This window comes from Dasypus novemcinctus, chromosome 19 (assembly GCF_030445035.2).
Source record: "Dasypus novemcinctus isolate mDasNov1 chromosome 19, mDasNov1.1.hap2, whole genome shotgun sequence".
NCBI classification, from domain to species: domain Eukaryota; kingdom Metazoa; phylum Chordata; class Mammalia; order Cingulata; family Dasypodidae; genus Dasypus; species Dasypus novemcinctus.
This window is the reverse complement of record NC_080691.1, coordinates 36,286,477-36,299,857: the sequence shown is the minus strand read 5'-3', so window position 1 is coordinate 36,299,857 and position 13,381 is coordinate 36,286,477. Positions and strand designations below refer to the sequence as shown.

The 13,381-nt window shown below is 60.8% G+C and overlaps 1 long non-coding RNA gene across 1 annotated transcript; it reads right to left on the bottom strand.

Annotated features, from left to right (window-relative positions):
* Positions 1 to 8,793: 8,793 nt before the first annotated feature.
* On the bottom strand, positions 8,794 to 10,380 carry LOC131274518 (uncharacterized). Its single transcript, XR_009181746.1, has 3 exons — positions 10,142 to 10,380; positions 9,841 to 9,900; positions 8,794 to 9,120 (listed from the first exon to the last, which is right to left on the bottom strand). It is a non-coding gene; the product is annotated as an uncharacterized lncRNA (long non-coding RNA).
* Positions 10,381 to 13,381: the final 3,001 nt, after the last annotated feature.

Sequence of the window (13,381 nt, the reverse complement as noted above, 5' to 3'; positions counted from 1 at the left end):
GTTTCAGAGTTAATCAGGTCTCTTTCTGCAGGCCTTGTCAGAGCCTTTGCCATGCTAATCCCCAGAGGAGATTAAGAAGGCCTTGCTGCTCCAGCAGTATTGACCAGATAGGCCATTTATCAGGAACCGGGGACAAATCCAGGGACAAATTGGCCTGGAATAGGGTTACAAACTACTGACTCACAGACCAAATCCAGTCCTGAGATATTTTTCATTAGCATCTCTCAGTGTTTTAAAAGTCAGTAACTATTGCTTAGAATAAAAGAAAATAAAGTAGCACTAAATTTCCAGCTTTCCTTAAAGAAATAGGAAGAAATGGCACTCTGGGTCCACATTCCTGCATAGCAACAACCAGCTAGAGCTGAGTGGCCTCCTACAGGTGGGATCTGGGCTGCAGCTTGCCACAGTCTCCACCACTCCCTGGAGTATTTCACTCTGCCCTTTTTATGCATTTACCTTCCCTGCCTGGCCCTGTACAGTCTAAGTTTGCAGTATGACGTCTGCAGCCCCAGAGTCAGACTCTGCCCTGGAGGTGACAATAGATGTTGGAATCTCCTTACTGGTTTGCACATTTCCTAGGGAAAGGAGGGAGGTCCAGGAAAGGCTCTCTGAGCTTGTCTGGAGCTTGGAGATGGCTCCAATGACAGCCCCACCCTGAGAGGACAAAGGGAAGGAGAGATAAAAGGGGCAGCTCGGATTTCTTTTCAGAGGTCCCTGGGCTGCAGGGGGTGGGGTCCCAGTTCAGCTCACATGTCCCCAGCAGCTATTTGTTTTGCCTTCTTCTTGCCTGAGAGGTCAGGGCGGAGGAGGGGATGCGGGGGGGGGGGGGGGGGGGGGGAGGGGGGGGTGCGGGGGGGGGAGGACGGGGGACTCACGGCCCAGCTGGGGTGGGGTGGGGGGAGTCCTGGGAAGATCAAGGGCTGCAGCTACTGACCCAGGGCTGGGATCTCCAGCCTGGGTGGGGGGTCTGGGACCGGCACGACCCTGGGCACAAGGTTCTGAGTTCAATTCCAGATTTGGCTTGGCCAGACCCTCTCACTGGAGCAGGAATATTTTTATTGCTGATGCTGTTAAATTATTTTTTAAGTCACGTGACCGGAGCTGGACTTTTCAGGGCCCCCTGGACGTAGTGCTGAGGCTTTTGCAGGCACTAGACCAGTGGTCCTCACAGTGCAACCCCCTCGGCTCAGCAGCATCAGCACCACCCGAGAGCTTGGTAACAGCGCAGATTCTGAAAAGAAAACTCTCGAGGTGGGTCCCAGCGGTCTGTGTTCTGATGAGCCCCGTGACTGGGTCTGGTGCTTCTTCAAATTTGAGGACCCCTGCTCTCTAGCTGGTTTCAGCCTCCCAACATCCCGTAAGGCAAACCCGGCAACCATCTTGATTTTACAGATGAGGAAACTGAGGCTCAGAAGGAGGACGCGCTTTGCTGTGAGGACTCGAACCCGGACTGGTCTCAAGCTAGAGCCCCAGTTTGGGCCACAGTTACAAGTGTGCCCATTGGCAAAGCACCTTCTGGTTTCCGGTCTCAGGATGCTTCATCTTGAGCACGAAGACGGCGGTAGAATGCGGCAAAGACAATCCCATCTCACAGAAGAGGAAACCGAAGGTCAGAGAGGCGGACGGAGCTGCTCGATGGTGGCAGCCTGAGAACCCGGGTCTCCTAAACCCGCCCAGCACTTCTTGCAAAGAAAATTTTGTAGGAGGAGAGGGCCTGCTGTGAGCCAGGCACAGTCTACCTTGTCGATGCCCCGACGCAAGCTGGCCTCCCTGAGGTCTCACAGGTGGCGAGGAGCAGACCTCAGGAAGGTCTGACCCCAAGCCTCCTGCTGAGGAGGGGGGCTGTGTCTGCCCCACCAGGGAAGATGACTCCCCTACCAGGCTCCCCTCCTGCTCAGACACCCACGTGGAGCCTCAGCTGTGCGCCCACCACCTAACAGGTCCCCGTCCTCCAGGGCAGTTCAAATGTCCTTTCTGCGGCACAGCCTTCCGCCGGCCTGTTTCTTTTACCTGGGAAAAGCTTCCCAATGGGATCAGGCCTCAGATTCCCCCAGACTCCTTCAGGGAAGTCCCCCTCCCCGGGCCCCCCAACAGGCTGAGGCGAGGACAGGCAGTTCTCCAGCGCTCCTGAGTCACTCTCGGCCTCACAGCCCCGCTCAGACACGTTTCCTCCAGCCACGTCTGTCCTGCCCCGTCTCCCCCGCCCCCCCCCCCCCCAGCGTCCTCCGTGCCCGACACCCCAGCGGCAGGAGCCCCCAGCTGCAGGCCCCGCTCCCTGCCGGGTCCGGCCAGGCCGGGGGCGGCTCGTTGAATGCCCGGCCTTGTCTGCGCTGCCCGCTGCCCCTCACCCCTGCGCCGTGCGGTCATGTCCTGTGTGGGGCTTAGGTAATGGGGCGGTGGGTGGCGGCGCGGGGACCCTGGCGGGGCCGGCCAGGCGGCAGGATGAGCCGACTTTTCCAGGCCTGCTGAGCCCTGCCGGGTCCTCCCTCCGCTGTCTGGCCTGGCTGCCAACGCAAACACGGGGGCTCTTCCCTCCAGGGGCGGGGGTGGGGGCTTGGGCTGTCAAAGCGGGGTCAGAACGCAGGCAGCCCACGGGGGGCCCCCTTCACCTAGCCGCGGGGAGTTAACCCCTTCACACCCTGCTCGGGCTTTGGGACTGGGAATCGGCAGGAGGGCCAGGGAGGAGGGTGACTCGGTTTCCCCCAGAGCTCCGGAAGGCTCCTGGGTCCCTGGTGCGGTGGTAGTGCCAGGACGGGGCTTTGCGGTTCACGGGGCTCCACCTGGGCAGCCTCCGCAGGGAGCAAATGGGAAAACAGGCGGAGGGAAGCGGAGGTGTTCCATGGGAATTTCATGAACCCCGCTTCTCTCTCTCCCCGGGCCTGAGCACTGTGTGTGGAAGCTGGACTTCTGGACACGCAGAGAACATCAGATCCCCGTGGTCATTCTGCCAATGGGGAAACTGAGGCCCAGAGAAGAAAAGGGGCTTACCTGAGGTCTCATTGCTGGTTGGCTGCAGGGCTGAGATGATGATGATGATGATGATGGTGATGATGATGATGATGAGATCCAACAAGCTTCGTGCTTGCCACGAGCCAGGCCCTGTTCTAAGTGCTTTACGTTTGTTGACTCATTTACTCCTTACCAAAGTTCTAGGACGTAGGAGTTTACCAGTTTCCCCTTTCGGCAGATGGGGAAACTGAGGCACAGAGGCACCACTTGCCAAAGGTCACGCAGCTAGACCGTGGATCCAGGGTCCGGTTTCCCGTAGCCTGGCCCCCGAGCCTGTGCTTCCGTCCCCTGCCGCATGCCCTTCCCGGCTAGCCCTGGCCCTCTCCGGCCGCACTGTCCTCACCGGGCAAGTGAGAGCAGAGTCCCCGCTCTCCCCGCCTCGCCGGGCACTCGGGAAAGCCGGAGCGCGCCCGCAGAAGGAGGGCATCTTGCAAGCTGTAAAGGGCCGTGGGCCTGCCGGGGTGGGCCTTGCCTCTCACTTGCGTGTGCAGGCGTGGGTGTTTCCAGGCATTACCTCCACACCCCCACCCAGCGCCTCCTGCCCGTGAGCGAGCTGCCACCCCAAAATCCCCAGGGGGTCTTTCAACAGCACTGACCCCCAGCGGAGTCATAGCCCCCTGGATGGTGGCACATGTGATAAGCCCCTATCAGGGGTCCAGAGGGTGCCCAGGGCCGGTGGAGGGATGGCGAGAAGGAGAGGGCAGAGGCCGCGGGGAGCTGGGCCCCGACTGCTGGCCGGTCAGCCTTGACAAGGGATGGAGGGGGCGCAGGCAGGACCTGCGGGGCGTGGTGTCCCAGCGGGCAGGCGGGCTGGCTTGATCGGGATGCAGGTGTGTTGGGGGGTGAGGGCAGTGGGTTCAAGGACCCGTTGGGGCAGCTGGAGGCACGGGCCTCCGCTCTAAGCACCGGGGAGCCGATGACGCCTGGCCAGCAGCCTGTGGGACACGCACACAGCCCGCCCGGCGTCGCCGCTGCGGAATGTTCAGGAAGGAAGCACAGGCCCCAGGTTATCTACCACAGGGCCTTTTCATCACTTCCGGTCTTGAGAACGTTCCTGGAGGAAATAAGATCATTCGCTCACCCCGTGGGGCTTCGGGTCCCGCGCGGGGCTGTGTACTACCTCCCACGAGCCCAGAGACGCAACTCTGGCTGTGTGCCGGCAGAGCTGAGGTGGACGCGAGGACAGGAGGCGGCGCGGACACGGACACGGGAGCCTCCCGATGCCCGGAGTGCAAAGGACAGAGACGCTCCCCTCGGCCGCGGCCCGGCCCGCGCGACGCTTGAGGCTGGCTCTGTTACTAGACCCGCGGCGCGAACGCGCCATGGAGAAGGCCACCTCCCGCTCGGCGTGTCCCACGACAGCCGCGTCCCTCATCTGCGGAACCAGAAGCTGCCGGTGCCCGCCTGGCCGCGCCAGATCCCCAAGCACATAGTGGGCGTCTTTCCAAGTCACCCCCCACACGCCCTTCCCCAAAGACCTGCCCCGTTTTATCCCCCCCCCGCCCTGTACATCCAGGAGTTGGTCGTGGGGATTTTCTGCCTGTTGAGGACGAGGGGTGCAGCTGACCCCACAGCTGTGCCCACGAGTTTCCTTCGCACAGCAGGTTGTCACCTCCTGTGAAATTTCCCACACTTCCCGTTAGCCCCAGGCAGAGACACGCTGGCTGGGAGGTGTCGCCTGGTGCAGGGAGGAAGGCAAAGCTTTCTCTCCCCGTCTCTTAAGGCATCACTTTCTGCAGCTCTTTAGCAAACCCTCAGCCCTCAGCCCTTTAAAGGGGAGGCGTCTGGGCAAAGCGGCCCCGGGGGACGGCGAGTCGGGGAAGCTGCGGGCTGGGCCTCGAGGCTGGGCCAGGAGTGGGGCCCCCCGACCCACTGCGGGTTCTGTGAGCCTCGGCCTCCCCTGTGGGAAGGGGGTCTCGGCAAGACGCTCTCCAGGTTTCTTCCCATTGGGCCGCCTCATGGGCGAAGTTTGCTTTGCCAGACGGCCATCAGGTCTCACCTCACTCTGCCGGTGCCCGTTGCCAGGCACTCAGGCCACTGCCAGCCTCCCTGCTGACCCTCTACCCACCTCCACCTTCGGTCTCCACAAAGGTCACAGAGCACCTTGCCCCTCGGAGCACCTCCTGGGTGCCAGCTGCCACACAGGCCACCTCACCCTTCCACCCCAATTTAGTGGATCGTGCCAACCGCAGGAGCCTGGGACCAGCGTCCCTGACACGGCGAGGAAACCGAGGCTCAGAGAGGTGAAGACAGCTGCCCAAGGTCACCCAGCCCGTGACGGCCTAGCCAAAGTCCCCACTGGGACCCCCACACCCACGCCTGCTCCAATATCGAAAAATTCCTGGGTTTCCCCCTTGCTCCTCTCTTGCCCCCTTGGCTTTCAGTTTCTGGGCGAAAACCAACCAAATGAACCAAAAGAAAGGAAGAGAAAAATCTTGACTACACTTCCCTGCTCGATTCCTTCCAGAAGACCCAGGAATCCTTTCTCGGCGTAGCTGCAGGAGGTGGGGGCCCAGCGAGGGTGCGGGGTTCCCCTCGGACTCTTTGTGGCCGACTGGGGGAGCCGTCGCTTCGGAGGCCCCGTGCCCCTGCCCCGGCCCCCGCCCCTTCTCCAGGTCCTCTCTGCAGGCCGAGGGGGGCCGGGGCGCTTGTCAATGCTTCTTAGCGATCGGAATGTGCCCTCTGACCCTGCCTTCGCCTCCCCGTGAGTCTCAGAGAAGGTTCTTTTTTCGAAGCCCCTGACCCTCCGCCTTTGGGAAACAAATGGAGCTTGATTCTGTCTGCGTGTGGCTTGAAAAGCCGCTGTTTGGGGGTGGGGTGGGGGGCTTTTTTTTTTCTGGTCTTCTGAACCCCTGCAATGTTTGAAGGACTTTTATTTTCAGCTGGGAGGACCCAACCGGCGCAAGGAATGCCCCGTCTGTGCAGACGGAAACAGATCCCAGCCCATCTGGGGAAAAAGAGGCGCTGGGCTAAGCCGCCAACCTGATAGCCCCAGATTGGGTTTCTCGCAGACTTTTCATTATATTCCGAGGGGTGGCAAGAGGTGCTGTCTTGGGGGGTTGGAGGTCCCCGGTGGCTTCGAAGGGCAGCGGCTCAGTTCTCTAGAACACGCACAAGTCTTGGAAGGGGCCTCGAGCTGGAGAGGAAGGAACTTGAGTTGCCCGACAGCCATTCGTAGCACAAAGCTAAGGCGGCGAACATCTCCCAGCCGGGCCTCTGCTCACCCAGAGGAGCTGCTCCTCCTGCGCTCAGAAGGCACCTTAGCCTCCCTGCCTACCGTCAAGCTCTGCGCGGAGTCCCACGCCCCCAGGACACTGTTTCTCGAGGGCTCTGCTGGCTAAACGCATAAGGGGCAATCGAGGGACCCGTGTCTTCATCCCTGCCCTGCCACCGTGGGACCTCAGCAAAGCGGTGCCCCGCTCCGGGTGTCACTTGAGAAGCCGGGATCTGATGGCCTTTGCTCTAGATTCGGACTTGGGAAGCTCTCACCAAGGGCCGGAGAGGATATGTTTTTGGTTTTGCAGGTGCAACTATTCCACTCTGCTGTTGTAGCAGGAAAGCAGCCACAGACAGAAAGTAACTGCGCAAGAGCGGCTGTGTTCCAATAAAACTTTATTCGTGGAAACAGGTGGGGGGCCGGGTACGTCCCACCACGGGCCGGGGTTTGGCAGTTCCTGGGGTTGATTCCGTGGCGAAGGTCCTGAGGTTGCCACCTTGTGAACCCAAAGTTGTGAGCGTGGTTGGGTCAAAAATGGCCACGGTCAAGGTGAATGTGTTGCCTCTAGGCTGGTCCCTTCTTGTCACTCAATTCTCAGCTGGAGGCCTGCCCTGGACACCCCAACTGAGGTGCCCCCAATCCCACTGTCCCTGCCACTCCCATCTCCCTGTTTTGTTTCCTTCATCACACTTAAGAGCCATCTCTTGTGCCCTCTTGCAAACTCCTCTGTTACCCTCCTGAGCCCCTTCTGGGGTGCCCACACCCATCACAGGCTAGACCTGGATCAGAGGTGACAACAAACTGGGTTTTATTAAACACACAAACAGCCCCCCTCTTTCGGGGCCCTTAGTGAATGCTGGGCCTCTTTTTTAGCGCATGGTCACTTGTTCATCTCTCCTGGTGGCCCATTGAGGAAGGTCCAGTTGTGGTCCCATCCCAAAAATGAGAAAACCGGGGCTCAGAGAGGGAGGCAAGTGACGTGACTGTGGCCACCCAGTAGATGAGGAGCAGAGCTGGGGAGCCTGGTTGCGGGTACCCCCACGTGGGCCTCCCCGCCTCCACTGCCTCTTTGCTGTCCCTGCTGTGCGGCTGCTCCAGTGCAGAGAAAGAAGCGGGACTGTGGGGATCTTTGGGGGAGGGGCTGGCTTGCCTCCTCCCTTCCCGTGAGCTGCCCACTCTCTCCCCTGGATCTTCACACCAGCCTTCCTTTTTTTCTGCCTCCCGCACCCAAAGCCAACTCAAGATGCCCCAGTCTCTCTGGTGGTCCCGCTTTCCCATTTTTTCATGGCAAGCGCTGAGGTCTAGATAGTCTCTGCTTATTATTTCTTCTGGGTGTTCGTTTGAGGGGGAGGGGTGCACCCATTCCTTTGCCGCCTCCTGGCCCTCAGCAGCGGGGCTTGGACGTTTGTGGTTTCCAGGGCGCCCCGTAAGCCAGGCCCAAGAGAGCCTGTTAGCCGCGGCCGGGGCCACCCTGGGACCGGGGCTCCCTGCAGTGAGGCTTCACTTGCCCCGAACCAGCCCTGCTGCTAGAGTGACCCCTACTTGACGACACGACAGCTCTCTGACTCAGTGACCGCGATGCCAAGTGGCCGCTCCCGCCTGAGTGACCGCTGCCTGGCCGAATAGCCCCTCCCTGGCTGAGCGGCTGCTCGCAGAGCCCTTCCCTCACTGACCCTCACTCCCTCATCTGTGAAATGGGGCCAAGCACAGAGCATCAGAGCATCGGTGACAGGTGGGACGGCAGCCGGCACAGCGCCTGTGGCCTCGTGGGCACTCAATAAATAAAGGGGCCGGGGGAAAGCAGTGGCCGGTGGACCAGGGTGCAGAGATGAGCTTTCCTCCCAGAGTGGGGGAGACCTCCGAAGGGCGGGGTGAAGCACGATGACATCACAGTCTCCCCCATCTCTGACATGAAATAGGACTGGTCCCCCCAAAGCTAAGTTTCATTCTAACCTCTAGAACCTGGCTGGGGCCTGATTGGGAAAAAGGGGTGTTGCAGGTATAATTAAGTTAAGGATCTCGCGCTGAGGCCATTGCGGATTACCCGGAGGGCCCCAAATCCAATGCCAAGGTCCTTAGAAGAGAGGCACGAGGAGAGACCCAGGGGCAGAGAGTGCAGCGATGCGGCCACAAGCCAAGGAATGAAGGCATGGCGCGTCCCCAGGGCCTTTGGCGGGACCGTGGCCCCGAGGACATCTGGACCTCGGACTTCGGGCCTCCAGAATAAATTCTGTGGTTTTAAGGCACCCAGTGTGTGGAAGTTGGTTACCGCAGCCCCCGAGAGCACTAATTCAGGGCCCGGGGTGGGGGGTCATCCTGGCTGCCCCTGTGTCGGCCAAGCCTCGGGGAGCCGGGCATCCCCGCCCGCTGAGAAGCCGGAGCTGTGCGGGAGGCCTCCCAGAGAGTTCTGAGTCCAAACTGCCGCCCAGGGAGGGTGTGTCCAGCCGGGCACCCAACCTGGAGGGGCTGGTCAGCGAGCAGGCCCTGGGACGCGGGCCCCGCCGTGGCTAACTCCACATGGCCTTGCTGCCCTGACAGCTCCTGCGGGGGCACGGTGTGGTTGTTGGTGCATTTCTTTATTTGGACGCCTCCTTGTATCTCCGTCCCGATGGAGCGGGAGGGTCCTCCCAGGGCCAAAGCCACCCCTGCCTGCCCATCCCAGACCCCAAAGCAGGGACAGCAAAGGTGGGCAGCGCCTTCACGTCCCAGAAGCTGAGGCTGGGCACCAGTTGGCGTGGTTTGGCTCAAGGGTTTCATTTGAGGACGGTGGCTGAGAGCAAAGGCTTGCGGCGATGGGGCTTGTAGCGGTGCCACAAGGCTGAAATCCAAGCTCGACCGTTTTGCTTGTGTGACCTTGGGGGCTGTGCCTCAGTCTCCTCGTCTGTACCAAGAGGCTGTAATGAGAAGTGGGAGTAATATCTGTAAATCTGTCTGCAGATGTCTGACCCGGTGCTAAGCCTTCAATCAGCAGGCGCATCGTCACTCCTGCTGGTGTTATAACAACCCCACTCGCTGCTGCCACTATGACTTCTGCCACTCTTACGGCTATCATGACTTCCACCCCTATTGTTACTCGACTACTAATTTGCTGAATGTCTGTCCTGCTCACTCTCTTTCTATGGAAAGAACCTGGCTGTCAGTATTAATCTAGCTCAGTTCTTATTTTGCTGTGTGACCTCGGACATGTGACTTACCCTTTCAGAACATTTCAAAAACTTGATAAAAAGTTTGTGATCTATGTATCTTTAAAAAAAGAAGACAATTTAATAAAAAAGAAAAATAATTATAGATATACAAGAAGCGGCAAAAACAGTACAAAGAGTCCCCTGGCCCTTGGCTCAGCTTCCCCCAGTGGCAGCATCTGATGTAGCCACGGTACAACCTCAAAACCAGGAAATCAACATTGTTACCACAGAATTGAGTCCATAGGCCTTACTGCCTCTTCACCGGTTTTCCCACGGGCGGGTTGTGTGTGTGTGTGAGCACGGGGTTCTGTGCAGCTTGCGTGTGTGTACAGATTCACCCCCCCACCCAAATGCCACAGAGGAACCCTGTCACCTCCTTAGATCTGCACCCCTCTCCCTGCTCCATCTGTGTTTCAGGCAACCACTTACTGTTCTCCATCTCGACAGCTTTGTCATCTCGAGCATGGTACATCCATTGCCCTCTCTGAACTTTTAATAAAAAATTTATTGGAATGCCACATAAACACAACCTAAAAGTTTCCATTTGAACCATTTTTAAGTGTGCAGTTCAGCCGCATCAAGTCTGTTCACACTGCTGAGCTACCACCACCCATCACCCCAAACAGGACGGCTGTACCCGTCCAGCAACACATCCCCGTCCCCACTCCTGGCCCTGGCACCCCGTAATCTACTTTGTGTCTCTATGAATTTGCTTAGTCTAGATATTCACGTAAGTGATTCATGCATTGTTGGTCTTGTGCGTCTAGCTTTTTTTGCTTGGCATGACGTCTTCGAGGGTCATCCGTGTCGCAGCCTGCACCAGAACGTCGTTCTTTTTTATGGCTGAGTAATCATCTCTGATCTTTTGATTCCCATTTGAGAAAGCGTCCTCAAACCCTCCTCTTCAAAAACGGTACATCTCCTAGGCGAAGCTGTGGGATACCCTCGGCCGTACTTATCTATGGGTTTGCGGGACACTGTAATGCAGATGGGGAAACTGAGGCTCAGCTTGGTTCCAGCCACGAGCAAGGGAGCCTGCAAGCCCCCAGGATTCCATCAGCCCCGTGAAAACATAAACCAACAGCCCACCCAGGTGACAGGTTTCCCCGCAGCCCTGTCGACCCTCCACCCGCGCACCCGACCCCGTGGACAGCACCTGGCTTCTGCGCTCTCCTCGGCACGGGGACCTGGGTGTCTCCCTGCTCGGGACAGTTTTCCCAGGCATGTGGCACTCCCAGCCCCCGGGTGTCGCTGGAAAAGATGCCGAGGGGCGCCTGGAGAGAGCTGGCAGGTAGCGCCGGCCACGTCCAGGTGAGCTGAGGCCACCGGCCCCGGCGCACGGAGAGGGCCCCCGGCTCAGGGCATTGGGTAACGGAGCAGACGCGTGTGTCAATAAACGCCGCGGTCGGAGCGCTGACCCACGCCCTCGCTGGAATTAAGAGCTTATTCATAACGCTCTCTCGCCACCAAAACACACTTTGGAGAGGGCTAAAGTAAATAGTGCCGTTTAACCTGACCTCCCGGAGGCTCGCCGCCCTGCCAGGGCTCTGCCATTCAGAGGGGGGATTTGGCACCTTTCCCCCCAGACCACTTGGACCACCCCCAATGTCTCCCACTTAGAGAAATAATCAGATCATCTGCACCGTCCGGCCAGGGGGAGGCGTGGGGGGAGGGCTGGTGATGGATGGGGCGGGGGCGGAGGTGGCGCCCCCCCTCTTGAGGGCGCGTTGGGGAATCTGGATTTTATTCCAAGAGCGGTGGGAAGCCGCGGAAAGGGTGTTAAGTGGGGGTGGGCGCCTGCAGCGACAGGAGTCATGTTTTTAGGACTATCACTCCGGTTGCCGTGGGGAGCATCACCTGCAGGGGGCAGCACTGGTTGCCAGAGGGTGGTGTCAGCAGGAAGAGGGGATGGTGCGGGCGTGGGGGCCCCGGGGTGGGGTGGGGAGGGCTAGAGCCAATGCGGGATGGAGGGCCCACGTACTGCTATGAGCAAGAGGGGAACGGGGGCCTTTTGGGGGGCCGGGAGGAATCAACACTCTGGGACACGTTGGGTCATCCAAGGGACGTTTAGCAGGTGACCAGTGACACACCCGTGGCGTCCAGGAGGCTCCTGCATCCTCAGGCTGAGGACATGACTTAGCCCTGGGCGTGGAGGAGCCCTACCCCAGACGGGGAGCAAAGAGCGCGGGGGCCAGGGACCCCCATACCGGGTCGGAGGGGAGGCTGAGCTAGGAGACCCGCAAGGAGGGGCTTCGAGCCCCGAGGGGAGAAGGAAGTCAAAGGGGGGCGAGGCGTCCCCCGTGCCCCCTACCTCTGGAGGGTCTCGCGGGGCGAGGTGTGAGAAGAGTGGGGGGAAATCAGCCACACGGCAGCCAGGGGGACCCGGGCTGGAGCGTATTCAGAGGGGTGGCAGGGCCGGGAAGACGGCGGGAACTACAGCAGCGGCGGAAGATTCCAGAAAATGGCTTCCATGCCGATGCAGGCGCGTCCATGACAGGGCGGTGGAGCCAGGCTGCGGAGAGGGGCGCGCCACTTAAAGAGGGCGCCACGGCATAGGCGGACAGTGCGCTCGAGGGAGGGCAGGCTCGCAGGAAAGAGGGCGCCACGGCATAGGCGGACAGTGCGCTCGAGGGAGGGCAGGCTCGCAGGAAAGAGGGCGCCACGGCATAGGCGGGCGATGTGCTGGAGGGAAGGCAGGCTCGCAGGAAAGAGGGTGCCACGGCATAGGCGGACAGTGCGCTCGAGGGAGGGCAGGCTCGCAGGAAAGAGGGTGCCACGGCATAGGCGGACAGTGCGCTCGAGGGAAGGCAGGCTCGCAGGAAAGAGGGCGCCACGGCATAGGCGGGCGATGTGCTGGAGGGAAGGCAGGCTCGCAGGAAAGAGGGCGCCAAGGCATAGGCGGGCGATGTGCTCGAGGGAGGGCAGGCTCGCAGGAAAGAGGGCGCCACGGCATAGGCGGACAGTGCGCTCGAGGGAAGGCAGGCTCGCAGGAAAGAGGGTGCCACGGCATAGGCGGGCGATGTGCTCGAGGGAAGGCAGGCTCGCAGGAAAGAGGGCGCCACGGCATAGGCGGGCGATGTGCTCGAGGGAGGGCAGGCTCGCAGGAAAGAGGGCGCCACGGCATAGGCGGGCAGTGCGCTCGAGGGAGGGCAGGCTCGCAGGAAAGAGGGCGCCACGGCATAGGTGGACAGTGCGCTCGAGGGAGGGCAGGCTCGCAGGAAAGAGGGCGCCACGGCATAGGCGGACAGTGCGCTCGAGGGAGGGCAGGCTCGCAGGAAAGAGGGCGCCACGGCATAGGCGGGCGATGTGCTCGAGGGAGGGCAGGCTCGCAGGAAAGAGGGCGCCACGGCATAGGCGGGCAGTGCGCTCGAGGGAGGGCAGGCTCGCAGGAAAGAGGGCGCCACGGCATAGGTGGACAGTGCGCTCGAGGGAGGGCAGGCTCGCAGGAAAGAGGGCGCCACGGCATAGGCGGGCGATGTGCTCGAGGGAAGGCAGGCTCGCAGGAAAGAGGGCGCCACGGCATAGGCGGGCGATGTGCTCGAGGGAGGGCAGGCTCGCAGGAAAGAGGGCGCCACGGCATAGGCGGGCGATGTGCTCGAGGGAGGGCAGGCTCGCAGGAAAGAGGGCGCCACGGCATAGGCGGGCGATGTGCTGGAGGGAGGGCAGGCTCGCAGGAAAGAGGGCGCCACGGCATAGGCGGGCGATGTGCTCGAGGGAGGGCAGGCTCGCAGGAAAGAGGGCGCCACGGCATAGGCGGGCAGTGCGCTCGAGGGAGGGCAGGCTCGCAGGAAAGAGGGCGCCACGGCATAGGCGGGCGATGTGCTCGAGGGAGGGCAGGCTCGCAGGAAAGAGGGCGCCACGGCATAGGCGGGCGATGTGCTCGAGGGAGGGCAGGCTCGCAGGAAAGAGGGCGCCACGGCATAGGCGGGCGATGTGCTCGAGGGAAGGCAGGCTCGCAGGAAAGAGGGCG